This window comes from Mustela nivalis (genome assembly GCF_964662115.1).
Source record: "Mustela nivalis genome assembly, contig: HAP1_SCAFFOLD_1236, whole genome shotgun sequence".
NCBI classification, from domain to species: Eukaryota; Metazoa; Chordata; class Mammalia; order Carnivora; family Mustelidae; genus Mustela; species Mustela nivalis.
Genome location: NW_028135428.1, coordinates 140491 through 167747, shown reverse-complemented (window position 1 = coordinate 167747; position 27257 = coordinate 140491). Strand labels below are relative to the sequence as shown.

The window sequence follows — 27257 nt, the reverse complement described above, 5'->3', positions numbered from 1 at the left end:
GCATGTACCATTTGCTGCCCATCATGACCCCCGGAGCCATACTACGAGCCCCTGGATGGAAACCTGGATAGATTTTTTTTTTAAAGATTTTATTTATTTATTTGACACACACACACACACACACACACACAGAGCTCACAAGTAGGGAGAGAGGCAGGCAGAGAGAGAGAGGAGGGGAATAAGATTCCCCACCAAGCAGAGAGACCAACGTGGGGCTCGATTCCAGGACCCTGATTATGATCCAGGCCAAGGGCAGAGGCTTAACCCACTGAAATACCCAGGTGCCCCAGATTTTTTTTTAAATTTTTTTTATTATATTCATTTAGCCACTGTATAGGAGTACATTATTAGTTTTTGATGTAGTGCTCAATGATCTATTCTTTATATATATATAACACCCAATCTCAGCATATGCCCTCCTCAATACCCATCACCCTGTTACCCCTTCCCCCTACACTTCTCCCCTCTGAAACCCTCAGGTTGGTTCTTGGGGTCCATAGTGTCTCATGGTTCATCTCCCTTTCATCTCCCCTTTCAGATTTCCCTCCCTTCCCCTATGGCACTTCATGCTATTGCTTATGTTCCACAGATGAGTGTAACCATATGATAATTGTCTTTCTCTGCTTGACTCTTCTTTCCTTAACATATTCCCCTCCAGTTCCATCCATGTCAGTGCAAATGGTGGGTTTTCACTGTTTCTGATTTTATATATGGACCACATCTTCTTTGTTTTTTTTTTAATTTTTTAATTAATTTTCAGCATAACAGTATTCAACCAGTTAGAATGGCCAAAATTAGCAAGACAGAAAACAAGTGTTGGAGAGGAAGTGGAGAAAGGGGAACCCTCTTCCACTGTTGGTGGGAATGCAAGTTGGTGCAGCCTCTTTGGAGAACAGTGTGGAGATTCCTCAAGAAATTAAAAATAGAGCTTTGCTATGACCCTGCCATTGCACTACTGGGTATTTACCCCAAAGATATAGATGTCGTGAAAAGAAGGGCCATCTGTACCCCAATGTTTATAGCAGCAATGGCCACAGTTGCCAAACCGTGGAAAGAACCAAGATGCCCTTCAAAGGACAAATGGATAAGAAAGATGTGATCCATATACACTATGGAGTATTATGCCTCCATCAGAAAGGATGAATACCCAACTTTTGTAGCAACATGGGCGGGACTGGAAGAGATTATGCTGAGTGAAATAAGTCAAGCAGAGAGAGTCAATTATCATATGGTTTCACTTATTTGTGGAGCAAAAAAAATAGCATGGAGGACATGGGGAGATGGAGAGGAGAAGGGAGTTGGGGGAAATTGGAAGGGGAGGTGAACCATGAGAGACTATGGACTCTGAAAAACAATCCGACGGTTTTGAATGGGCCTGGGTGGGAGGTCGGGGTACCAGGTGGCGGGTATTAGAGAGGGCAAGGGTTGCATGGAGCACTGGGTGTGGTGCAAAAACAATGAATACTGTTATGCTGAAAATAAATAAAAAATAAATTTAAAAAACATTTTAAAAAAAGAATGGGACCTCTATCTATTCTCAATATGTGTTTCTTTTCCTCTCTTCACCCTAAAGATGGGCTAGTGACTCTATTTGGGGGGCAGGCCACCTCCCCTCATGTCATTTCTTTTCAAAAACAGAGGGATAATGTGTGAGACCAGACTTCAACTTTGGAAAGGAAGTGTTTCCTCTCACGTGAGACCCTTGTCTGTGAAGAGCCACCTGTCTGGACAGCAGGAGTTGGCCGCTGTGCAGCTGCGATGACTCTGAAAGGTCTATGATGACACCATCACCATGGCGACGAGAAATACACCTCTGCTGTCCTTTCCAACGGCCCCTCTTTGAGCTGAGTGAGTCATTGAGACACCTAGAGCTCTCTATATGGGGAACAAGATTGGATTGTGTGGCTGCTGTTGTGGTATGTTCTTACAGATCTCCTGACTGCTGTTTGCTGCTAATCAGATAGTTCACTCTTCCTCCAACTATTCTCTCATCTTTGAAAATTTTCTCTCTCCAACTTGTCATTCAGAGTTATACAAATGTTTTATAGTTTAGTTTTATCCCTTGATTTATATTTTTGGTTATTCTACCAAGCTAGCTGCCTTGACTTTTGTCCTCCATTTTGAAAAATGTACTCCTTCCTTTGATATCCTGCACCTCACCCTTGACAAACTAGGTTTCCCTAGGGGAGAAAACATGGCAACATCTATTTTAATTTACGCCTTTTTAACGTCCAAAATTATACATTCCCATTCCTCCTTTCTGAAAGTGAGAGTGAACCCGGAAAGGTCGATATGGAGGATATTTATGATTGTTTTATCCATGTTTTACAATGTCTTCCTGTACCGTTTATCCCAAAATGGGTATTTCAGGATTTGGGGGACATGTTGGTTTGTTCCTAGAAACAGGCGCCCCAAAGAGATCCAAAGAAGAGAAGAGTCTACATTTCACTTATGACCCCCAAGCAGATGTTTCCCTTTCTTCTTTGGCTGTTATCCAAAATTACTTTTTCTAGGTGATATGCTGTCTAGGTCATATGCTATCCCCCATCCTTTTCAGTTCCCCAGAAGTAAGTATAGTGAAACTATAAGGACATTTTGTCCTCAGTTACACAATGAATAGCCAGTCTTTCAACATATGGTGAAAGATGGCTAATTAGTTAATGAATTGTGTTAATGAGTGATTGATACCCAAGCACATAGATTGTTAGGAATGCACAAAGAATGATGGGAGGTGGAGACCATGAGTAGAGACAAACTTTACGTGTAAGTGGATAAACATGTACACTTGCCCATAGGATGGTAGCTCGAAAGCAGAAAGAGTCTTCATTAGAGTGGTTTTGATGGGATGTGTTTGTTAGTTCTCTTGACCTTTCCTCCAGATCTCTTTCCAACAGCTAAGCTATGGTTTTCTTCTGTGACAATGGCCTCAGGAACTCATATGTTGTTTGGAGGCACTTATGTTTGTGTGAGGAATACATAATGCAAGGTGGCATTGTTTCACATGCTTTAAAACACTAGACTTTGCAATAGTGACCCTGCCATCCTTTACCCTGGGATTCCTCTCATTTGGCCTGCTGACCATGAGTCAGGCAACTGGAACAATCTAGAGAATAATCATGACTATTTCTGACCAAGGGTCCCAGAGAGTGTATTCAGGGAATCAGCAATTGGTTGTTTTTTCCTTATTGACTTCTTGATACCTCTGATCCATCCAAACGAAATTGTGTTAGGGTCAAACACTTGTATTTAGGCAAAGCAGCTGTGCCACAAAGCAATGGTCTGGGAACTCAAATGCCCAGATGTGACCCAGCTCTGGAAGTTGTGAAATTGTGAGATCTCAGACAAGATCCATACCCTCCAATGAGCCTCCCAGACCATGTGACATGCATTAATTCAGTAATGCTCATCACACACATATTGGATGTTTTGTTTACTCTCCGTATTTCCCAGGTGGAGGAACATAGGCATAGGGATGAATGTGACCAGGTTCATGGTCTCCTATGTAAAGGAGCCAGGAGGTGAACCTAGGCCTATGGTCCCAGGGTTCATGCTCTAACTACTGAACTGAACTGCACTGACTACTCAGACATGGATTCATTAGTGTCTGTGCATAGAGCTGTAGTCACAGTGTGTACGTCAGGAATTACCTGAGCCAAGGGAAATCCCAAGTGCTGTTTAGCATTATGAGGTCATCTCAGGGGTCACATAGGCCACAGAAGCTCCTGAGCCCCACAAGTACAGACCTTGCCATAGTCCTTACTAGGAAAGGGACATAGAAAGCCTGGTTAGTTCAAAGATATTGAGGGTTTGGAGGCACACTTTAGGACAACCCAGTCAAACTCTGTTTCATTGCTGGGCTACACCTCAGTCCAGTCAGAACTGAGGAGACCCTTTCATCGTATTTGATGGCATTTTCAGTATGAGTAAGAACTAGTAATGCAGAAATCCTGTGAGCCCAGGGACACTCCTGGGACAATAAAATGGACTCAGAGAACCGGTTCATGATTAGCCTTCTCTCCACTGCCCTCATTGCGATTGCCTTGTAGAGCTGAGATAGAGAGTGGTCAATGTCATGGCATGGTCCCTTTTCAGGGCATGGTACAAATAGAATAAGAATAGGGATCATAAAGGGTGGTTCCTGGCTGACTCAGTCAGGGGAGCATTTGACTCTTGATCTCAGGGTCATGAGTTCAGTCTCCATGTTGGGTGTGGAGCCTACTAAAAAAAAGAAAGAAGAATTGGGGACCTAGTGTAGCATATTGGATAACATTCTCCCCCATAAGCCCTAAAAACATGCTTGAATGCCGTGAATTACACACTTTAGGGACACTGACCAATAAGAACTCAAATGCTCGTAACAGCCTGGTGTCCATCGTCTCTGTTTTGACAGGCTTATCCCTCAGGGTCAGGGAGTGTCCATGCTCCAGTGGGGACCTTGCCTTCTTAAAGAGCTCTCCCATTGTTGGCTAGTAAGTGCAAGCATGGAGAGAGTCCATGCTCAATGAATATATACACCTGGCATCACACAGCAAGACCAGAAGGAAATCAACATAGAACTAAGAGGGTGCTTGGTTTTCAATGATAGGACTTCATTATTTACATATTGTCAACAACTGATGAGATTCCTCACCAAGGACCAAGCAATTTGGTTGCTTCCTAACCAAGCAACAGAATGTCATGCCTAGATTTGAATCTAGTCTCAATGAAAGGTCACCGATTCTCAGGCTCCAACGAGTATAGAGCAGAGGAGAGATAAATGCAAACAGGTCTGGGTGATCCTCATGGAGTGTCATGAGAGGGGGAGCTTCGCGGGGCTCGGGTTTAGAAGGGTCCCTCCCTATGGGTCCTTTGTATATTCCCGGTTTTTGAAAGAAGATTTTATTTGAGGGGGAGAGAGAGAGAACGGTCATTGGTTATGAGGAAAGTGGGGAGGAGAAGAGGGACAAGTAGGCACCAAGCTGAGTGCAGAAGCAGGGGATGGGCTCGATCCCTGGACTCCAAGATCACGACATGACCCGACGTGAGACACTTAACCCACTGAGCCACACAGGTGCCCCAGAGGGTTCCCCTGAAAGGAGGTGGGACATGGTCCCCTGCCACTTCAGGGTGTAGAGAAGAATGAGGAGTCTATAGAGACTGGGCCTGGGGGAGGGAGGAAGGAACAGGGAAGGTGCCCACTGAGAGCCTGTGCAGCCCCTGTTCACTCTGTGCCAGCCAGCCCTTCGTCCAGGCTGTTTGGAGACTTACTCAAATTAATAACCAAGGAGACACTGAAGGTCCCTGTCTTGATTTTTTCAACCACCAAAGCACTAAGCCAGGTTGCCATTTTACCAGTTAACTGGCAGGAATGGCTCAGGGATGCTGAGTCCTTAGAAGGGAAGCAGATTCTTAGTAGAGCCATCATGGGACAGTTGGTTTGGAATGTCCTGGCTTCTGCATGAGCTTGGGATCCCAGCAGACCACTGGTCCCTGAGGGTGGTCCACTGGTCCCAGGGAAGGCTCCACATGAGAGAGCTAAGAGTATGAATGCTGTGGGTGGATGGCCCTTGGATTCCACTGGCTCTTCAGAGGGGTTTCTCACGGGGCCATCTGCATTGTGTTCCAGGTTGGGGATTGAAACTCAGTGGTGGGGGGCTGAGTTAGGATTTGGACTGTTCTGTTGGCTCAGGCACCTCCTCCAGGGCATCAAGTGTCTCCCACACTCCCACTTGGGGCAGGAGGATTTGAGAATGGGACTAAACTGAGGAAGCCCTGGTTCAGGACTGCAGGGCATGATCTCAGGTGCCCTGGGCAGATCTCAAGTATTGAGGAATCTCTCTCCCCAAGGATTCGACTCCATTCCTGTCCCAGATTTCCCACTCCTCAGTATAGTCACTCTTGGCAAGTCACCAATCCCTCACTCTCAATGACAGTGTCCTTCTGTCTTTCTCTATAGTCTCATACAGTGTCTGCTAGAGCTTTCCCCCATCTTTTCCTGTGGTAGTAAAGGACACTTAAGCTACACTTAACCTACATTCCAACATTTTACTGATTTTCAAGCCTGGAATACAGGGTTCTTAATCCCAGGCCCCATGTTGCAAGGTCCATTTCCAGACTCATTTCTTCTGTACCTTTGAAACTTTGTTCTATCATCAATATCCCCTTATTTGCTGCTCCTCCAAGCCCCTATTCTATTCTCTGCTTCTACGTATTGGACTATTGGAGGTGCCCCATATAAGTGACATGATGCCATATTTGTCTCACTGGGTCTGGCTTATTTCACTTAAGATGATGTCCTCCAGGGCCATCCAGGTTGTCACAAATGTTGACATTTCCTTCCTTTGCAGGTGAGAAATTCACCCAGCTATGGGCCCGAAGATGGAAACATCATATAAAAATACAACCCACTGATGGATCCCATGAAGGTACCATGGGAATTTATTCATGAATCGGATTCAAGAATAATTACTGTAGGAGCACCTATGTGATGTCCAAATCTTGATTTTGGCTCAGGTTATGATGCCAGGGACCGGAGCTCGGCCCCATGTGTGGCTCCGTGGTGGGTATGGAGCTGTTTAAGCTTCTCTCTCCAATTCCCATGCCCTTCCCCTGCTCACACTCTCTCTTTGTTGCTAGAAAAAAAAAAAAAAAGAAAGAAAGAAAAGAAAAAAAGAAGCTGTATCATTATACTAGCCTGTGAGTGTCCCATACTTCAGACAAAGATACCAAGCCATATTATTTTTGTGAACATTGAATTTCAGCTGGTCACTCATGAGTTTATAACCACAAGAATAAAGCTGCATTTGCACCTCGAGTTTGGTAACGTTAAATGGTAGGTATAGTGAAGCTAACATTTGGACATGAGTGTGTTGTTAAACACTAGCCAAAGAGATCTCTTCTTAATTTTTAATCAATAGACCTTAATACTTAGAGTAGGTTTAGAGTATCCTAACAAGTGAAGAGATAATCAAAAAAAGTTCCCTTATCCCCCTTATCCCATAGTGCACCTTTTCCACAAGTATCAAAACCTTCATCATTGTGGAACATTCGTCACAAATAACAAACCAGCCTAGAGATATTATTCACTGAATTCCACCATTGCTATTAAGGCCTGCTCTGTGTTGAGCAGTAGTATGGGTTTTGACAAATGGGCAAAGTCCTGTATCCACCATTTATAGGGTAGGTTCACTGCCATAAAAATCCTGTATTTCACCTAGTAATACCTTTGCACTTTCTCTAGGAATCAGAGCAACCGCTGATGGTTTGTCATCGCTCTAGATTTCCTTTTTCCAGAATATGATAGAGTTGGAACTGTAAGCCATGTTGCTTTTCCACACTGACAGCTTTCTCCTCTATCTATACAGTTACCATTCATTGATATCTTTCTGTGACTTGACACCTGAATTATTTTTCTTTTCTTTTATTATTTTAGTTAGAGAAAGAGGGAAAGTGTGGGGGAGAGGAGGAGGAAGAAGGAGAGAGAAACTTCAGCAGGCTCCTCCTCAGCATGGAGCTTACCTGACACGGGGTTGAAATTCCTGACCCCGAGATTCTGACCTGAGCCAAAATCAAGTGTTGGGTGTTTAACTGAGAGAGCCGACTACATGCCCTGAAGTTCAGCTCTGTTTTTTACAGAATCCTATTTCATTGTATGGGGATATTGTTGGTTGTTTACCCATTCACCCTGTGAAGGACAACTTAGTTGCCTCGAGTTGTGGTGTTCCTAAAGAAAGCTGATAGAAGCACTCCTGGGCCGGTTTTCATAGGAACATAATTTTTCAGCTCAACTAGATAAATACCTAAGAGTGTGATGGCTGGATTAGACACAGCAAGGCTCTTATGCTTTGTTAGATTTGATAGAATTCACCAGTCCAGCCACCTGGGGCCGGCACCTCCTTTCTGGGAAACGTATGAACTGTGGATTCACTGTCTTTGATATATGCCAATTCAGACAATCTATTTCCTTTGCGTGGGTCTTGAGAGTTTCTGTTTTGGAAGGAATTGGCCTTTTTGCTTAAGCCATCCTGGGATTTTTCCATGTATTACTTTACTTTTTAAAATTTGATTTGATTTTTTTTTTCAGTGTTCCAAGTGTTCATTGTTTATGCACCATACCCAGTGGTCCAGGCAATACTGCCCTCTTTAATACCCACCACCAGGCTCACCCATCCCCCTCACTTCTAAAACCCTGTTTGTATCTCAGAGTCCACAGTGTCTCATGGTTCATCTACCCCTCTGATTTTCCCCAATTCACTTTTCCTTTCCTTTTCCTAATGTCCTCCAAGTTATTCCTTATGCTCCACAAGTAAGGGAAACCATACGATAATTCACACTGCTTGACTTATTTCTCTCAGCATAATCTCCTCCAGTCCTGTCCATGTTGATACAAAAGTTGGGTATTCATCCTATTTAAAACAATTTTTATTTATTTTTTTAAATTTCTTTTAACTGTTCCAGAATTCATTGTTTATGCACCACACAAGTGCTCCATGAAATACGTGCCTTTCATAATACCTACTACCAGGCTCACCCTGCCTCCCAACACAGCCCCTCCAAAACCCTCAGATTGCTTTTCAGAGACCATAGTCTCTCATGGTTCATCTCGGCTTGACTTGTTTCTCTCAGCAAAATCTGCTCCAGTCCTGTCCATGTGGATACAAAAGTTGGGTATTCATCTTTTCTGATGGAGGCATAATATTCCATTGTATATATGAACCATATCTCCTTTATCCATTCGTCTGTTGAAGAACGTCTTGGCTATTTCCACAGTTGAGCAACTGTGGCCATTGCTGCTATGAACGTCGGGGTACAGATGGCCCTTCTTTTCCCTACATCTCTATCTTTGGGAGTAAATACCCAATATTACTTTTGAATCCTTTCAACCTCCATACGATCTGTAGTGACGATGACTCTTGTGTCCCATGTTAATGTACGTCCTCTCTTATTCTTTCATTTTTCATCAGGCTACAGCTTTATCCATTTCACTGATATTTACAAGGAATGAGCTTGTGTCTTAGTTTAATGGATTAGGTCTGAGTATTTCCCATGTTCCATTTCAATGGTATCTGCAATAATATTATTTTTTTCTCTTGCTCGCTTTCTATGATACTACACTCTTGCCTTGTTTTCTAAGCAAGCCTAGGCATGTTACATCTCTCTGATTTTCTGACACACGACTTTCAGTCCTATCAGTTCCCCCAAGCCCTGCCTTTCCATAAATGTTGGTCAAGGTACATTTGCATCTCATTTGGTGAAAAATATTTTAAAGGTTCTCTTGAAATTTCTTCATTGACCACTGGGTTATTCAGAAGTGTATTTTTAAATCACAGCTCCTTGGGGATTCTCCCAAGATTTCTTCCTGTTGTTGATCTCTAGTTGAATTTCATAGAGGTCTGAGAGCGGCTGTTGTATTGAGTCTACTCTTTGATTGTGTTGGGATGTGTTTTCCGGCTGAGAATGTGGTCTCCTGCTGAATGTTCCATGGGAGGTTGAGAAAATGGTGTGTTCTGCGAGAGAGTGTCTGCTCCAGGAAAGCTCGATCCCCTGTTTTCCCTTTTTTGTCTCCTGAGGGCCATGGTTTCCCTGTGTCCTCTGTTTTCCTATGGATCCCAGAAGAGCGTGTTGATTTTTCAGTGTCTTCAGGCTCTCTCTTGTCCTTAGGAAGAAGAGGTGATCTCCATGGTCTTTGCCCATGGAAGTGTCTCTTTTTGTCTTCATGTACCTTCAAACTCCCTTCTCGTGGCCCGAGTCTTGACTTCAATACATCTGGGCACATGCTGTTTTTATTCATAGAACTAGTTTTCCAAAACAGCTGAGAAGAACGTGTCTAGATACAAGCTTTTGTACTAAAACACACATTTTCTTTTACATTACGTCTTTGATGACATCTGGCTAATTTAATTAATCTGCCTAAATTATAGGTATAGAGAAATACCAGCAGCATGCCTTCACTCAGCATTTGCCCACCCCAGAGGTATAGACTGGTGAAAATAGAAACAAGATATATTTCAATATATACCCATTGATTATCCAGCCTTACACACAATGGCAGGCAAAGAAATCTACTGATAGAGATTGATAGAAAAGCAATGACCTTACATATCTAACCCACATTCATATCAAGCAATACTCTCCGAGCTATTCATTTTTTTAAGATTTTATTTCTCAGAGAGAGAGAGTGAGAGAGAGAGAGAGAAAGCACAGTCAGGTGGGAAGGGCAGAGGGAGAGAGAAAGAGCAGGTCCTCCCTGAGGAGGGGCCCCCCACGTGGGACTGGATCATAGCATCCTGAGAGCATGACTTGACGGGAAGACCAGTGCTGAAAGGACTGAGTTTCCAGGCGCCCCTCCTCGAATTAATCTTGAACAGCACCACCAATGTGCTGATGGGTACATTCTTTTTTTTTTTTTTTTTTTTTTTTTTTTTTTTTTTTTTTTTTTTTTTTTAATTTATTTTTTATTTTCAGCATAACAGTATTCATTATTTTTCACCACACCCAGTGCTCCATGCAATTCGTGCCCTTTATAATACCCACCACCTAGTACCCCAAACTCCCACCCCCCACCCCTTCAAATTCCTCAGATTGTTTTTCAGAGTCCATAGTCTCTCATGGTTCACCTCCCCTTCCAATTTCCCCCAACTCCCTTCTCCTCTCTAACTCCCCATGTCCTCCATGCTATTTGTTATGCTCCACAAATAAGTGAAACCATATGATAATTGACTCTCTCTGCTTGACTTATTTCACTCAGCATAATAATCTCTTCCAGTCCCGTCCATGCTGCTACAAAAGTTGGGTATTTGTCCTTTCTTTTTTTTTTTTTTTTTTTTTTTTTTATAAACATATATTTTTATCCCCAGGGGTACAGGTCTGTGAATCACCAGGTTTACACACTTCACAGCACTCACCAAAGCACATACCCTCCCCAATGTCCATAATCCCACCCCCTTCTCCCAAACCCCCTCCCCCCAGCAGCCCTCAGTTTGTTTTGTGAGATTAAGAGTCACTTATGGTTTGTCTCCCTCCCAATCCCATCTTGTTTCATTGATTCTTCTCCTACCCACTTAAGCCTCCATGTTGCATCACCACTTCCTCATATCAGGGAGATCATATGATAGTTGTCTTTCTCTGCTTGACTTATTTCGCTAAGCATGATACGCTCTAGTTCCATCCATGTTGTCGCAAATGGCAAGATTTCATTTCTTTTGATGGCTGCATAGTATTCCATTGTGTATATATACCACATCTTCTTGATCCATTCATCTGTGGATGGACATCTAGGTTCTTTCCATAGTTTGGCTATTGTGGACATTGCTGCTATAAACATTCGGGTGCATGTGCCCCTTTGGATCACTACATTTGTATCTTTAGGGTAAATACCCAATAGTGCAATTGCTGGGTCATAGGGCAGTTCAATTTTCAACATTCTGAGGAACCTCCATGCTGTTTTCCAGAGTGGCTGCACCAGCTTGCATTCCCACCAACAGTGTAGGAGGGTTCCCCTTTCTCCACATCCTCGCCAGCATCTGTCATTTCCTGACTTGTTGATTTTAGCCATTCTGACTGGTGTGAGGTGATATCTCATTGTGGTTTTGATTTGTATTTCCCTGATGCCGAGTGATATGGAGCACTTTTTCATGTGTCTGTTGGCCATCTGGATGTCTTCTTTGCAGAAATGTCTGTTCATGTCCTCTGCCCATTTCTTGATTGGATTATTTGTTCTTTGGGTGTTGAGTTTGCTAAGTTCTTTATAGATTCTGGACACTAGTCCTTTATCTGATATGTCGTTTGCAAATATCTTCTCCCATTCTGTCAGTTGTCTTTTGATTTTGTTAACTGTTTCCTTTGCTGTGCAAAAGCTTTTGATCTTGATGAAATCCCAATAGTTCATTTTTTCCCTTGCTTCCCTTGCTTTTTGCGTTGTTCCTAGGAAGATGTTGCTGCGGCAGAGGTCGAAGAGGTTGCTGCCTGTGTTCTCCTCAAGGATTTTGATGGATTCCTTTCGCACATTGAGGTCCTTCATCCATTTTGAGTCTATTTTTGTGTGTGGTGTAAGGAAATGGTCCAATTTCATTTTTCTGCATGTGGCTGTCCAATTTTCCCAGCACCATTTATTGAAGAGGCTGTCTTTTTTCCATTGGACATTCTTTCCTGCTTTGTCGAAGATGAGTTGACCATAGATTTGAGGGTCTATTTCTGGGCTCTCTACTCTATTCCATTGATCTATGTGTCTGTTTTTGTGCCAGTACCATGCTGTCTTGATGATGACAGCTTTGTAATAGAGCTTGAAGTCCGGAATTGTGATGCCACCAACGTTGGCTTTTTTTTTCAATATCCCTTTGGCTATTCGAGGTCTTTTCTGGTTCCATATAAATTTTAGCGTTATTTGTTCCATTTCTTTGAAAAAGATGGATGGTACTTTGATAGGAATTGCATTAAATGTGTAGATTGCTTTAGGTAGCATAGACATTTTCACAATATTTATTCTTCCAATCCAGGAGCATGGAACATTTTTCCATTTCTTTGTGTCTTCCTCAATTTCTTTCATGAGTACTTTATAGTTTTCTGAGTATAGATTCTGTGTCTCTTTGGTTAGGTTTATTCCTAGGTATCTTATGGTTTTGGATGCAATTGTAAATGGGATTGACTCCTTAATATCTCTTTCTTCTGTCTTGCTGTTGGTGTAGAGAAATGCAACTGATTTCTGTGCATTGATTTTATATCCTGACACTTTACTGAATTCCTGTATAAGTTCTAGCAGTTTTGGAGTGGAGTCTTTTGGGTTTTCCACATATAGTATCATATCATCTGCGAAGAGTGATAATTTGACTTCTTCTTTGCCAATTTGGATGTCTTTAATTTCCTTTTGTTGTCTGATTGCTGAGGCTAGGACCTCTAGTACTATGTTGAATAGCAGTGGTGATAATGGACATCCCTGCCGTGTTCCTGACCTTAGTGGAAAAGCTTTCAGTTTTTCTCCATTGAGAATGATATTTGCGGTGGGTTTTTCATAGATGGCTTTGATGATATTGAGGTATGTGCCCTCTATCCCTACACTTTGAGGAGTTTTGATCAGGAAGGGATGCTGTACTTTGTCAAATGCTTTTTCAGCATCTATTGAGAGTATCATATGGTTCTTGTTCTTTCTTTTATTGATGTGTTGTATCACATTGACTGATTTGCGGATGTTGAACCAACCTTGCAGCCCTGGAATAAATCCCACTTGGTCGTGGTGAATAATCTTTTTAATGTACTGTTGAATCCTATTGGCTAGTATTTTGTTGAGTATTTTCGCATCTGTGTTCATCAAGGATATCGGTCTATAGCTCTCTTTTTTGGTGGGATCCTTGTCTGGTTTTGGGATCAAGGTGATGCTGGCCTCATAAAATGAGTTTGGAAGTTTTCCTTCCATTTCTATTTTTTGGAACAGTTTCAGGAGAATAGGAATTAGTTCTTCTTTAAATGTTTGGTAGAATTCCCCCGGGAAGCCATCTGGCCCTGGGCTTTTGTTTGTTTGGAGATTTTTAATGACTGTTTCAATCTCCTTACTGGTTATGGGTCTGTTCAGGCTTTCTATTTCTTCCTGGTTCAGTTGTGGTAGTTTATATGTTTCTAGGAATGCATCCATTTCTTCCAGATTGTCAAATTTATTGCCGTAGAGTTGCTCATAGTATGTTCTTATAATAGTTTGTATTTCTTTGGTGTTAGTTGTGATCTCTCCTCTTTCATTCATGATTTTATTTATTTGGGTCCTTTCTCTTTTCTTTTTGATAAGTCGGGCCAGGGGTTTATCAATTTTATTAATTCTTTCAAAGAACCAGCTCCTACTTTCGTTGATTTTTTCTATTGTTTTTTTGGTTTCTATTTCATTGATTTCTGCTCTGATCTTTATGATTTCTCTTCTCCTGCTGGGCTTAGGGTTTCTTTCTTGTTCTTTCTCCAGCTCCTTTAGGTGTAGGGTTAGGTTGTGTACCTGAGACCTTTCTTGTTTCTTGAGAAAGGCTTGTACCGCTATATATTTTCCTCTCAGGACTGCCTTTATTGTGTCCCACAGATTTTGAACCGTTGTATTTTCATTATCATTTGTTTCCATGATTTTTTTCAATTCTTCTTTAATTTCCCGGTTGACCCATTCATTCTTTAGAAGGATACTGTTTAGTCTCCATGTATTTGGGTTCTTTCCAAACTTCCTTTTGTGGTTGAGTTCTAGCTTTAGAGCATTGTGGTCTGAAAATATGCAGGGAATGATCCCAATCTTTTGATACCGGTTGAGTCCTGATTTAGGACCGAGGATGTGATCTATTCTAGAGAATGTTCCATGTGCACTAGAGAAGAATGTGTATTCTGTTGCTTTGGGATGAAATGTTCTGAATATATCTGTGATGTCCATCTGGTCCAGTGTGTCGTTTAAGGCCTTTATTTCCTTGCTGATCTTTTGCTTGGATGACCTGTCCATTTCAGTGAGGGGAGTGTTAAAGTCCCCTACTATTATTGTATTGTTGTTGATGTGTTTCTTTGATTTTGTTATTAATTGGTTTATATAGTTGGCTGCTCCCACGTTGGGGGCATAGATATTTAAAATTGTTAAATCTTCTTGTTGGACAGACCCTTTGAGTATGATATAGTGTCCTTCCTCATCTCTTATTATAGTCTCTGGCTTAAAATCTAATTGATCTGATATAAGGATTGCCACTCCTGCTTTCTTCTGATGTCCATTAGCATGGTAAATTCTTTTCCACCCCCTCACTTTAAATCTGGAGGTGTCTTCGGGCTTAAAATGAGTTTCTTGGAGGCAACATATAGATGGGTTTTGTTTTTTTATCCATTCTGATATCCTGTGTCTTTTGACAGGGGCATTTAGCCCATTCACATTTAGGGTAACTATTGAGAGATATGAATTTAGTGCCATTGTATTGCCTGTAAGGTGACTGTTATTGTATATGGTCTCTGTTCCTTTCTGATCTACCACTTGTAGGCTCTCTCTTTGCTTAGAGGACCCCTTTCAATATTTCCTGTAGAGCTGGTTTGGTATTTGCAAATTCTTTCAGTTGTTGTTTGTCCTGGAAGCTTTTAATCTCTCCTTCTATTTTCAATGATAGCCTAGCTGGATATAGTATTCTGGGCTGCATGTTTTTCTCGTTTAGTGCTCTAAAAATATCATGCCAGCTCTTTCTGGCCTGCCAGGTCTCTGTGGATAAGTCAGCTGCCAATCTAATATTTTTACCATTGTATGTTACAGACTTCTTTTCCCGGGCTGCTTTCAGGATTTTCTCTTTGTCACTGAGACTTGTAAATTTTACTATTAGGTGACGGGGTGTGGGCCTATTCTTATTGATTTTGAGGGGCGTTCTCTGAACCTCCTGAATTTTGATGCTCTTTCCCTTTGCCATATTGGGGAAATTCTCCCCAATAATTCTCTCCAGTATACCTTCTGCTCCCCTCTCTCTTTCTTCTTCTTCTGGAATCCCAATTATTCTAATGTTGTTTCGTCTTATGGTGTCACTTAATTCTCGAATTCTCCCCTCGTGGTCCAGTAGCTGTTTGTCCCTCTTTTGCTCAGCTTCTTTATTCTCTGTCATTTGGTCTTCTATATCACTAATTCTTTCTTCTGCCTCATTTATCCTAGCAGTTAGAGCCTCCATTTTTGATTGCACCTCATTAATAGCTTTTTTGATTTCAACTTGGTTAGATTTTAGTTCTTTTATTTCTCCAGAAAGGGCTTTTATATCTCTCGAGAGGGTTTCTCTAATATCTTCCATGCCTTTTTCGAGTCCGGCTAGAACCTTGAGAATTGTCATTCTGAACTCTAGATCTGACATATTACCGATGTCTGTATTGATTAGGTCCCTAGCCTTTGGTACTGCCTCTTGTTCTTTTTTTTGCGTTGAATTTTTCCGTCTTGTCATTTTGGCCAGATAAGAGTAAATGAAGGGGCAAGTAAAATACTAAAAGGGTGGCAACAACCCCAGGAAAATATGCTTTAACTAAATTAGAAGAGATCCAAAATCGTGAGTGGGGAGAAAGGGGATAAAAAGAGGTTCAAAAAGGAAGAAAGAAAAAAAAAAGAAAAGAAAAAAAATTTTTTTAAAAAAAGAAAACACCTGAGAAAAATGTAAAAAAGAAAAAATATATATATTAGATAAACTAGTAAAAAATCGTTAAAAAAGAAAAAGGTAACAGTTAAAAAAAAAAAAAAATTTACCCGAAGGCGAGAAGAAAAAGAAAAAAAGAAAAAAAAAATGAAAAAGAAAAAATTAAATTAACTGCAAGACTAAAAAAAAATCACAGGAAAAAAGCCATGAGTTCCGTGCTTTGCTTTCTCCTCCTCTGGAATTCTGCTGCTCTCCTTGGTATTGAAACCGCACTCCTTGGTAGGTGAACTTGGTCTCGGCTGGATTTCTTGTTGATCTTCTGGGGGAGGGGCCTGTTGTAGTGATTCTCAAGTGTTTTTGCCCCAGGCGGGATTACACCGCCCTTACCCGGGGCCGGGGTGAGTAATCCGCTCGGGTTTGCTTTCAGGAGCTTTTGTTCCCTGAGCGCTTTCCGTAGAGTTCCGGAGGACAGGAACACAAATGGCGGCCTCCTGGTCTCCGGCCCGGAGGAGCCGAGAGCCCAGGGCCCCACTCCTCAGTGCGCCCTCAGAGAACAGCGCGCAGTTACTCCCGTCTGCCTGACCTCCGGCCGCGCTCCGAGCTCACCGAGCCTGTGATCGGTTCAAGGTAACACCGAGCTGTGAGCTTACTGTCGGCTCTGTCTCTGTAGCCGGCTTTCCCGTTCCAATACCCGCAAGCTCTGCGACACTCAGACACCCCCGATCCTTCTGTGACCCTGCGGGACCTGAGGCCACGCTGACCCCGCGTGGGCTTCGCCCCGGTTTAGCCTCTGGACTGATGTCCCTCAGCGGAACAGACTTTTAAAAGTCCTGATTTTGTGCGCGGTTGCTCCGCCGCTTGCCGGGAGCCGGCCCCTCCCCCCGGGGTCTATCTTCCCGTCGCTTTGGATTCACTTCTCCGCCGGTCCTACCTTTCAGAAAGTGGTTGTTTTTCTGTTTCCAGAATTGCTGTTCTTCTTCTCTTCGGTCTGCCGATGGATTTTCAGGTGTTTGCAATCTTTAGATAAGCTATCTAGCTGATCTCCGGCTAGCTGAAGCAGTCTCAGCTTGCTACTTCTCCGCCATCTTGACTCCCAAGCCTGATGGGTACATTCTTGATGTCCTTCCAGATGTGTCTGAGAAAATCTCAGTCTGTGAGACGCTTTGCCATAAGCCCAAAGAAGAAGAGGACCAGAGTGTTGCCAAGGTGAGGTTGCCTCTCTTTTTCCCCAAGGAGCAAGCATTGCTTTCTTGGTTTCTTTCATCAAATTCAGATGACAATCAAATTATACACTATATGTTGGTGAATTGGACATAATAAAAAAATTCATTTTCCTAATGTAAATTTTTTGTACATGGAAGTAAAATGGTTTTTTAAAGATTTTATAACTTTATTTGACAGACAGTGATCACAGTAGGCAGAGAGGCAGGCAGAGGGAGAGGTGGAAGCAAGCTCCCCGCTGAGCATAGAGCCCGATGCTGGGCTCAATCCCAGGACTCTGTAATCATGTCCAGAGCCAAGGCAGAGGCTTTAACCCACTGAGCCACACAGGCACCCCTAAAGTGAATTTCAAACTGTATGTGTGTGTGTATGTATGTGTATATATAATTTTATATACATATATATATATAAACGTGTATATATATATGTATATGCTTATATATATATACATACATATAAATATATGTGTGTTTATATAAGTATACATATCCATATATATACACATACGTGTGTATACACACACATACACATTTGAGAGGACATATGTATAATTTCCCTTTTGCGGAGAGTCCTGAGTGGTTGTTTCCTGCCCACCATCGTCTGATTCAAGAGGATATTTACCACTGGCAACAGCAAATCTTGTTAGAATTGCTGTGGTATGATCCTTTCCATCCACAAGAGTTTCTCTTGCTTGGATGAAGAATTTTGTAGTTGCCATCCTGAGTGGACTGGGTAGACACATCTCCCAGGAAAAATAACTTCATACAGGCATCCAGGTCCCACTCTTGGGGCCTTGGATTCAATCACTGTGTTCCATCTGGTTTCCTAAAGTCATTCAGAGAACTAAAGATCAGTACAGGCAGACAAGTATACAGCACGGCCAGAGACTCATGGTGTCCTCTTTTCTGTGCCTGCAGCCTCAGGAAACATCAACAGAGGGAGGCGGTACGTATTCTGGACTCAGTCTCTTCCTGGGGAAAAACTCTAGCTGGTAAGGCAGGTGGGGCCCCCTTGCAATCTTCAGTCTGGAGAGCCTCCCTGATTGGGGGTTCTTGGTAGGACTCTTGGTGGTTTGGGGACAGGCATATTTCCCAGGTGACAAAGTATGCTCTTTTGTCTGCAAGACTAGGAAGCCAGTGGGTTCTGTGTGTGTGCTGTGAGTTTGTGTGCATGAGGTTTTTGGTTGAGGTGTCTTTTGTGGCTCTATGTAGTGTGATTGTGAGTGGGTGATTTTTTGTGGGAAACATGGAGAGACAGAGGCGGAAAGATACAGACAGAAAGACAGAGAGGGAGAGATGAATAGAGCAAGAGAGAGCATGTATATTTCTGCAGGAGATAGATTCTACCACCACTGCCACTGGCCAAAGTCAACATTCTCAGAGAAAAGAATAAACCTCATCTAGGGCACACGTTCTAGCCGTGGGAGACCCCAAAGGGGCAGTTCAGCCCCTGCCAGCCAACCACATGACCCCACATGATCTAACCCACATTCATATCAAGCAATACTCTCCGAGCTATTCATTTTTTTAAGATTTTATTTCTCAGAGAGAGAGAGTGAGAGAGAGAGAGAGAAAGCACAGTCAGGTGGGAAGGGCAGAGGGAGAGAGAAAGAGCAGGTCCTCCCTGAGGAGGGGCCCCCCACATGGGACTGGATCATAGCATCCTGAGAGCATGACTTGACGGGAAGACCAGTGCTGAAAGAACTGAGTTTCCAGGCGCCCCTCCTCGAATTAATCTTGAACAGCACCACCAATGTGCTGATGGGTACATTCTTGATGTCCTTCCAGATGTGTCTGAGAAAATCTCAGTCTGTGAGACGCTTTGCCATAAGCCCAAAGAAGAAGAGGACCAGAGTGTTGCCAAGGTGAGGTTGCCTCTCTTTTTCCCCAAGGAGCAAGCATTGCTTTCTTGGTTTCTTTCATCAAATTCAGATGACAATCAAATTATACACTATATGTTGGTGAATTGGACATAATAAAAAAATTCATTTTCCTAATGTAAATTTTTTGTACATGGAAGTAAAATGGTTTTTTAAAGATTTTATAACTTTATTTGACAGACAGAGATCACAGTAGGCAGAGAGGCAGGCAGAGGGAGAGGTGGAAGCAGGCTCCCCGCTGAGCATAGAGCCCAATGCTGGGCTCAATCCCAGGACCCTGTAATCATGTCCAGAGCCAAGGCAGAGGCTTTAACCCACTGAGCCACACAGGCACCCCTAAAGTGAATTTCAAACTGTATGTGTGTGTGTATGTATGTGTATATATAATTTTATATACATATATATGTATAAACGTGTATATATATATGTATATGCTTATATATATATACATACATATAAATATATGTGTGTTTATATAAGTATATATATCCATATATATACACATACGTGTGTATACACACACATACACATTTGAGAGGACATATGTATAATTTCCCTTTTGCGGAGAGTCCTGAGTGGTTGTTTCCTGCCCACCATCGTCTGATTCAAGAGGTTATTTACCACGGGCAACAGCAAATCTTGTTAGAATTGCTGTGGTATGATCCTTTCCATCCACAAGAGTTTCTCTTGCTTGGATGAAGAATTTTGTAGTTGCCATCCTGAGTGGACTGGGTAGACACATCTCCCAGGAAAAATAACTTCATACAGGCATCCAGGTCCCACTCTTGGGGCCTTGGATTCAATCACTGTGTTCCATCTGGTTTCCTAAAGTCATTCAGAGAACTAAAGATCAGTACAGGCAGACAAGTATACAGCACGGCCAGAGACTCATGGTGTCCTCTTTTCTGTGCCTGCAGCCTCAGGAAACATCAACAGAGGGAGGCGGTACGTATTCTGGACTCAGTCTCTTCCTGGGGAAAAACTCTAGCTGGTAAGGCAGGTGGGGCCCCCTTGCAATCTTCAGTCTGGAGAGCCTCCCTGATTGGGGGTTCTTGGTAGGACTCTTGGTGGTTTGGGGACAGGCATATTTCCCAGGTGACAAAGTATGCTCTTTTGTCTGCAAGACTAGGAAGCCAGTGGGTTCTGTGTGTGTGCTGTGAGTTTGTGTGCATGAGGTTTTTGGTTGAGGTGTCTTTTGTGGCTCTATGTAGTGTGATTGTGAGTGGGTGATTTTTTGTGGGAAACATGGAGAGACAGAGGCGGAAAGATACAGACAGAAAGACAGAGAGGGAGAGATGAATAGAGCAAGAGAGAGCGTGTATATTTCTGCAGGAGATAGATTCTACCACCACTGCCACTGGCCAAAGTCAACATTCTCAGAGAAAAGAATAAACCTCATCTAGGGCACACGTTCTAGCCGTGGGAGACCCCAAAGGGGCAGTTCAGCCCCTGCCAGCCAACCACATGACCCCACATGATCTAACCCACATTCATATCAAGCAATACTCTCCGAGCTATTCATTTTTCTTTTAAGATTTTATTTATCTGAGAGACAGAGAGAGAGAGAGCCCACAGTCAAGTGGGAGCAGTGGAAGGAGAGAGAGAAGACGACCCTCGCTGAGCAGGGTGGCCCCCATGTGGGACTAGATCTCACAACCCTAAGATCATAATTCAGATGAGCAAAAGGCTGATGCTGAAAGGATTGAGCCCTCCGGGTGCCCCTCCCCGAATTATACTTGAGCAGCACCACCAATGTGCTGACAGGTACATTCTTGATGTCCGTCTAGATGTGGACATCCGCTTGGTCTGGGCGTGGCCTCGCCAGAACATTGAAGTGCAGAAACACCAGCATATTGCCAAGGTGAGCATGCCTGTCTTTACCCAAGGAACAAGCATTGTTTTCTTGGTTTCTTTCAGCAAATTCAGGTGAAAATCAGATAATATATGTTGATGAATTGAACATAATAATAAAAAATTCATTTTCCTACTATAAATTGCTTGTATATGGAAATAAAGTGATTTTTCAAATGTATATGTGTCTGAATGTGTGTGCATGTGTAATTGCATAAATGTGTAATTACACATACACACACATTTGAGAAGACATATGTATAATTTCCCTTTTGGGGAGAGTGCTGAGTGGTTTTCTCTTGCCAACCATCATCTGATTCGAGAGGACATTCACCAATGGCAACAGCAAACCTGGTTAGAATTGCGCTGGTGTACAAAAGATAAAAGAAAGAAAAATGGTGTAACATTATCATTATTTAGAAAAGGTATTGATACTATTTGTTCCAAATTATAGAAATATTATAGTATAACCTCACTTTCTTTTTTTTTTAAGATTTTATTTATTTATTTGACAGAGAGAAATCACAAGTAGGCAGAGAGGCAGGCAGAGAGAGAGAGAGGCAGAAGCAGACTCCCTGCTGAGCAGAGAGCCCGATGGGGGACTCGATCCCAGGACCCTGAGATCATGACCTGAGCCGAAGGCAGTGGCTTAACCACTGAGCCACCCAGGTGCCCTCACTTTCTTAAAGCTAAAGAAAGTAATTTCTTATTTAGCTTTTAAATTTGGTCAACTTTTATGAGGTACCTATACAGGATACATAAAGCAGGGATCCCAAATGTCCTTGCTGAAAAGAACTTTCTATAGTTAGTAGATCATGCTTTCATTTTAGACCCACATTAGTCTACACTAGACTTTTCGAGCTTTAATATTACATTAGTTAAAATGATTTGGGGTTCTGTGAACAAACGCATTTGCTAAACACTAAGTATGTTCCTAATATGTATAGACAAATAAAGGTTGGTTGAACTTCACGAATGATACTTAAAAAAAAAAAAAAAAAAGAATTGTGGTGGTGGCATTCATTCCCTCAGCAACAGTTTCCCTTGCTTGGATGAAGAATTGGTAGGCACCATCCTGAGTGAACTGGGCACACACATCCCCTAGAACAAACAATTTCCTTCAAGTGTCCTGTTTGCTTTCCGTGGGGGCCAAACACTGGGTTCCCTCTGATTTCCTGATATCACTGAGAGAACTAAAGATCATGAAGTCAGACAGTATACAACATGACCTGAGCCTCATGGTGCTCTCTTTTCTATACCTGCAGGTGCCGCGCAGACTGAGCCAAAGAGGTGTGTATTCTGGAATCAGTCTCTTGCTGTCTGTAGTCAGGGGCACCATCAGATCCTGGGTTCCCACTGGAATGGGGATCAGAGGTGTGGTGAAACAATGGGTTTTCTATGTGCATACCCATGGTCATGTCTTTGTAATTCAGGTAGTGATTTTGTGTATGTGGAGGTGGGCTGTGTCTCAGTGTGAAATAATGAGGTGTGATTCTGAATGGGCATGTGGTTTTGTGTGTGTGTGTGTGTGTGTGTGTAACCAGGATTTATGTCTCCCTAAATAGCACAGTTGCTGGTGTGAACTTATCATTTAGGAAAAGACAAAGAAAATCCCGCCCCTTGCCTCATGGGTGTGTTGTGTGTCAGAACTTACGGCATTGTATGACTTAAAAATGTGTGCAGTCTATCGTATGCCAAATACATCTGGTTTCATCTGACAAAATCCCAACACCATGGAGGAAAGTGTTCCCAGGGTCCTGAGAGGATAATAACATTATCAGAATTCCCTTGAGTCTGTCAGGAATGACTTCAGTTCATGATGGGTCTCACCTCTGAGCAGACAGCGGGAGCGATCATGACTAAAGAAAAGGAGCCACAGCATATTCAGTTGGTGTCAGGGAAAAGGGAGGCTGGAGAGGGTGCTGAATGACAGCGAGGATGTAGTGCCTGTGTTTGGGGAGCCTAGCACCGAGATGAGGCCCTTCAACCTCAGATCTCATGATATTTTTCCCATCTCAATTTCTAGGGGAAGACCCTACATTTCTACACTGAGTGGCATTAGTAATAGCTATTTGCCTTGTTCTTGATCTTCCCTGAACGGGGCTCTCACCAAACCCAATCCCAGAGGCCATGTTCCATCAGACTCTTCAGATTAAAGGGATATTTCATCTACGGCCCCTCCTCTGTTCCCACAACTTTTTGATGAAAGGAGCCTGAGAAAGAATCCTCTTCCTCGTAGGGGGAGAGCTGAGGCAGGTGGTCCCAAGGGCAGATGGTTGCCACACCCTGTTCTGAAGGGAATTTGAGAAGTGGGAGCCTGTAGGTTCTAGAAACCTTTGTCTCTAGACCATAGTCTCACGGTAGTGTTGAAGGGAATGCCTGCTGGGCACAACCCAATACAGAAGTGAGAGCAGCAGCTAGGCTCTAAGGAGTCCTGACTCCATCAGATCCTTCTGCTTTGACGGGTGAGGGCATGATCCAGGGGCTTGGACTAGATCTTCAGAGGGAAGATGTAGAGGGGATGGGGGGGCGGGCAGAGGGACAGCTCAAAGGACAGCCAGGCCATGTGAGAGAGGGAGGGCATGCCAAGATTGCAAGGATAGGTGAATCAGGTGAAGCCTGGGCCCAGCCTGGCCCATGCTGAGGACGCCATTCGGGCTCTTCCTGCACAGGGACGAGGCAGGTCACACTGTCACGGCTGGTGTGAGCACTGTATGGACGTCTTCCTAAATCCCCAGGGAAGGGGCTTGCTTCTCATTCCATCCTCTTCTCCGGCCACCTGTGCGACAAACCAGGCTCTTTCCATCATGGAAATTAGGGAGAGTCAGAGAATGCCGTCAGGTCTTCTGTTCCCCCACCCGAGACACATCAGTGTGGATGGAACAGGACCAGGCCAGACACACGGAGGCTCCCAGCCTGAACCACCCAGGGCTAGGAGGGGCGAGTTTTTACTTTTCACCTGCTTCTGGAAGTCACTTGGTAACCAGTCCTTGTCTACACGCAGTTGGCCAAGGGTTATCTGGCCTGCAGACATATTTATGCTGAAGAGATCTCACACCATGTGGCTATGGCAGCTGTAGAACATTCTAGGTGTTCATGAGGTGAGAGGGGCACAGACTCCAGGCATGGTGAACTTAGCAAAGTCATGGGAGCTGATCCCATGATTGGGGTGCTTCTTGCTCCTCCCTTTTATGGCCCAGAGGACATCAGTTTGATGGTTTCTCTGAAATGATCTGAGAGTTCGCACACCCAAACTCTGTGTCCTTCTACTCAGGGGGACAGGAGACCTGCACCTGGTAGCCACTGCAAGGGCACCAATTGCATCTCTCTCATTCCTTCTCACCCAGATGGTTAGCTCTCAGCAGCCTCTCTTGATACAGCCTGGATTAGGGTCTACTTCAGGGGCAGAAACGTCCCTCTTCACCTTGTCTGGGCCTCTGTGGCCCCACAAAATGCTAAGTGCCTGCCGAGGCTCTTGTATGGACCAGGAAGAGAAAGATGGGCTCCTGGGGACTGTGAACTGTCCCTGCCCCTAGCGAGACATGTCTGCTCATGTGTGAGTTAATTCAAGGAAACAAAGCTAAACAGTTCCATTTTCATCACATCAGCTAAATTACAGGTGCCCCGTAATGCATGTTTACAACACAGAACATTTTCATTTTCACAGACAGCTCCCCTGGGCACCTGTTCTGAGCTTGGCAGAGGGGCTGCTCACAGACCCCATCTAACCCACACTGTTTCCACCAAGTTGGGAACACAGGTTGATCCGTGCACGGGTGAGAGCTATCTTGATCCCATGGAGACAGGGAAGTGCCATGTGAAGTGGCATCGTTCCTTTTGCTGAGCGTTAGCAGCTGTGCTCAAGGTCTTGTTGAAGGGCTCTGACTCAGGGAGCCCAGGGCAGGTCTGAGGACCTGGTGGAAGAGTAGGTGTTGCCAGGCGAGCCAGCCTGGCCTCCACTGGAGCCTCAGGCGCAAGGGAACCCCTCTCTCTAACAACCCGCTGCTCATGCTTGTGTCTCTATAGAATGGAGCCTGGAGATGATAGTAGAAGTCAGCTCAGAGGAAGAAGACCCTCCAGGTAGGGAAGTACACTCAGGTAGGAACCAAGGGGAGAGGGTTCCTGGGAACAGGCAGATTACAGCAGCTACTTTGTAGATCGAGAGTGGGAGGTAGGAAATCAAAAAGATGAAGTATATGTATTAGAGGATTTCTTTCTGTTTTTCAGCCATGGAGAGATTTTATTTTTTAGAGAGAGTGAAGGATTGGCGGGGAGGGGCCATGGGAGAGGGAGATGGTGACTCCAGGCTGAGCCAGGAACCTAATGCAGGCCTGATCCCAAGGATCAGAAACCCAGCTGAATGCAGACATTGAAATGACTGAGCCATCCAGATTCAGTCTCTGTTTTGTTCTTTTCCTGTAATGGTAGGTTTTTTTTTAAATTTATTTATTTTCAGAAAAACAGTATTCATTATTTTTTCACCACACCCAGTGCTCCATGCAATCTGTGCCCTGTATAATACCAACCACCTGTTGCCCCAACCTCCCACCCCCCTGCCATTTCAAACCCCTCTGATTGTTTTTCAGAGTCCATACTCTCTCATGATTCACCTCCCCTTCCAATTTACCCCAAATCCCTTCTTTTGAAATAGAAGTAGTCTGCGTCTGGGCTTTGAAGGTGCTCTGTTTGTAATCCTCTTTTCTTATTTGATATTTATGATTCTCTCCAAAAGTGCAGTGAGGCTGCATTCCTCACTGCCAAACATAAGAGCCTTTGGAGACCCTCCTAGGCTCGTTGGAATTTCAGACCTGTGTGAAGACTGCTGAGCTGGTCGTACACCCTGGTGCTCGAGGGTCCCACTGAGCTGTTTCCTGGACGACCCGGCCCAGGACAGGGGCTCTAGAAGTGGGACCATTGTCTCTGCTCCTGTCTGATCCCACTGCTCCAGCCACACGGTAATGGACCTGCTCCCCACATCATGGTCCCAGACCACCCTTGGACCTTCCCTCAACCCGCTTGGGGCCTCCCCCAGTCTTTCCAGGGCTTGGGTGCTTGGCATGATTGCTGGCAAGTGCTGGGGTTTATATAGCTGTGCTCGCTGTGGAACCCTGTCTCCACACTGACAGCCTAGGGGAATTTGGATGTCATTTTCCCTCTCCTGTCACATTCACCTCTTCTCTGGGCTAGGACACTTGTGGGCTCTAGTAACACTCAAGTATGATTCCAGTGTCTATGATCAGCCCAGGCATAGGGCAGTACCTTTATTGCCCAGTTGCCTGTCACACTCATGCTCAGCACAAGCCAGGCCCATGAAAATCACCTCCATGCTAGCTGGTTTGACTCACGGGTCAACTGAGGTAGGACTAGGGAGGATGGCAGTAAACCCATCATCATTGCTCCACTGTTGCCATTTCACAGAGCAATCAGGTTGTCGGAGGTGAGAGGAGAAGGGAAAGAAGAAATTCATGATTCGGGGAAGGATGAGGGAGCATAGCAGGAGGGAGCCAAGGAAGGCAGGAAATCATGGGAACAGAAAGTCATGGGCAGCACCTTGGATGCCTCTTGAAAGAATGGGATGACATGCTTTGGTTGCAGGTGCCAGTTCTAAAATGTAAGGGCCAGAAAGGGCCCAGAGACCCTGGAGGACTTCATATCAGTGGATCATGGTTCTGGGGCTGATGAGATGGGGGGACTGCAGAGCTGAGGACAGAAATTGAGTATTTGGGTCAGGGACATGATCCTGGGAGAAGTGGCCTGAGTCCTCACCTCAGCCTGACTGTCCCCTTTCCCTTCGCAAGGCATGGCCATGTCTGTTACCATCACTCTGCCCAGAGAAGACTATTTCGCAGACTTAGAAGATTCAGAACAATAGATCAATAATCCGTGTGCCATCATTTCCTCTTTCATTCCGTTATACTCTTTCATTTCTTTCTTTTTAGTTTCTTTAGGTAATGAATTATTTTCTTTTGAGACGGAGTGAGATCATGGGAGGGGGTGAGGGGCAAAAGGAGAGAGAGAGAGAGAGAATCCCAGGCAGATTACCCACTGAGTGCAGAGCCTGACAGGGGACTCGACTCCACGACCCTGAGACCATGGCCTCAGGACTCACACACTTCACCAGCTGAAGAAACCAGGCAGCCCTCCTCTCTCTTACTGATAACCTCCTTTTGGTAGCTTCGGCTACTTTCCTCTTTCCTGCTTTTTATGATTCTCATCCTGTAGGACCTGGGCTTATGCAG

General features: G+C 43.9%; 1 long non-coding RNA gene across 2 annotated transcripts; it reads left to right on the top strand.

The window, feature by feature from the left end:
- The first annotated feature begins 1843 nt into the window (after window positions 1-1843).
- Window positions 1844-18231, top strand: LOC309857772. 2 transcript variants are annotated; one of them, XR_014307903.1, is made up of 4 exons: window positions 1844-1916; window positions 6327-6404; window positions 17197-17273; window positions 18206-18231. It is a non-coding gene; the product is annotated as an uncharacterized lncRNA (long non-coding RNA). The 2 variants fall into 2 exon arrangements; XR_014307904.1 differs by lacking the exon at window positions 18206-18231 and having other exon boundaries at window positions 17197-17452.
- The last annotated feature ends 9026 nt before the right edge of the window (window positions 18232-27257 follow it).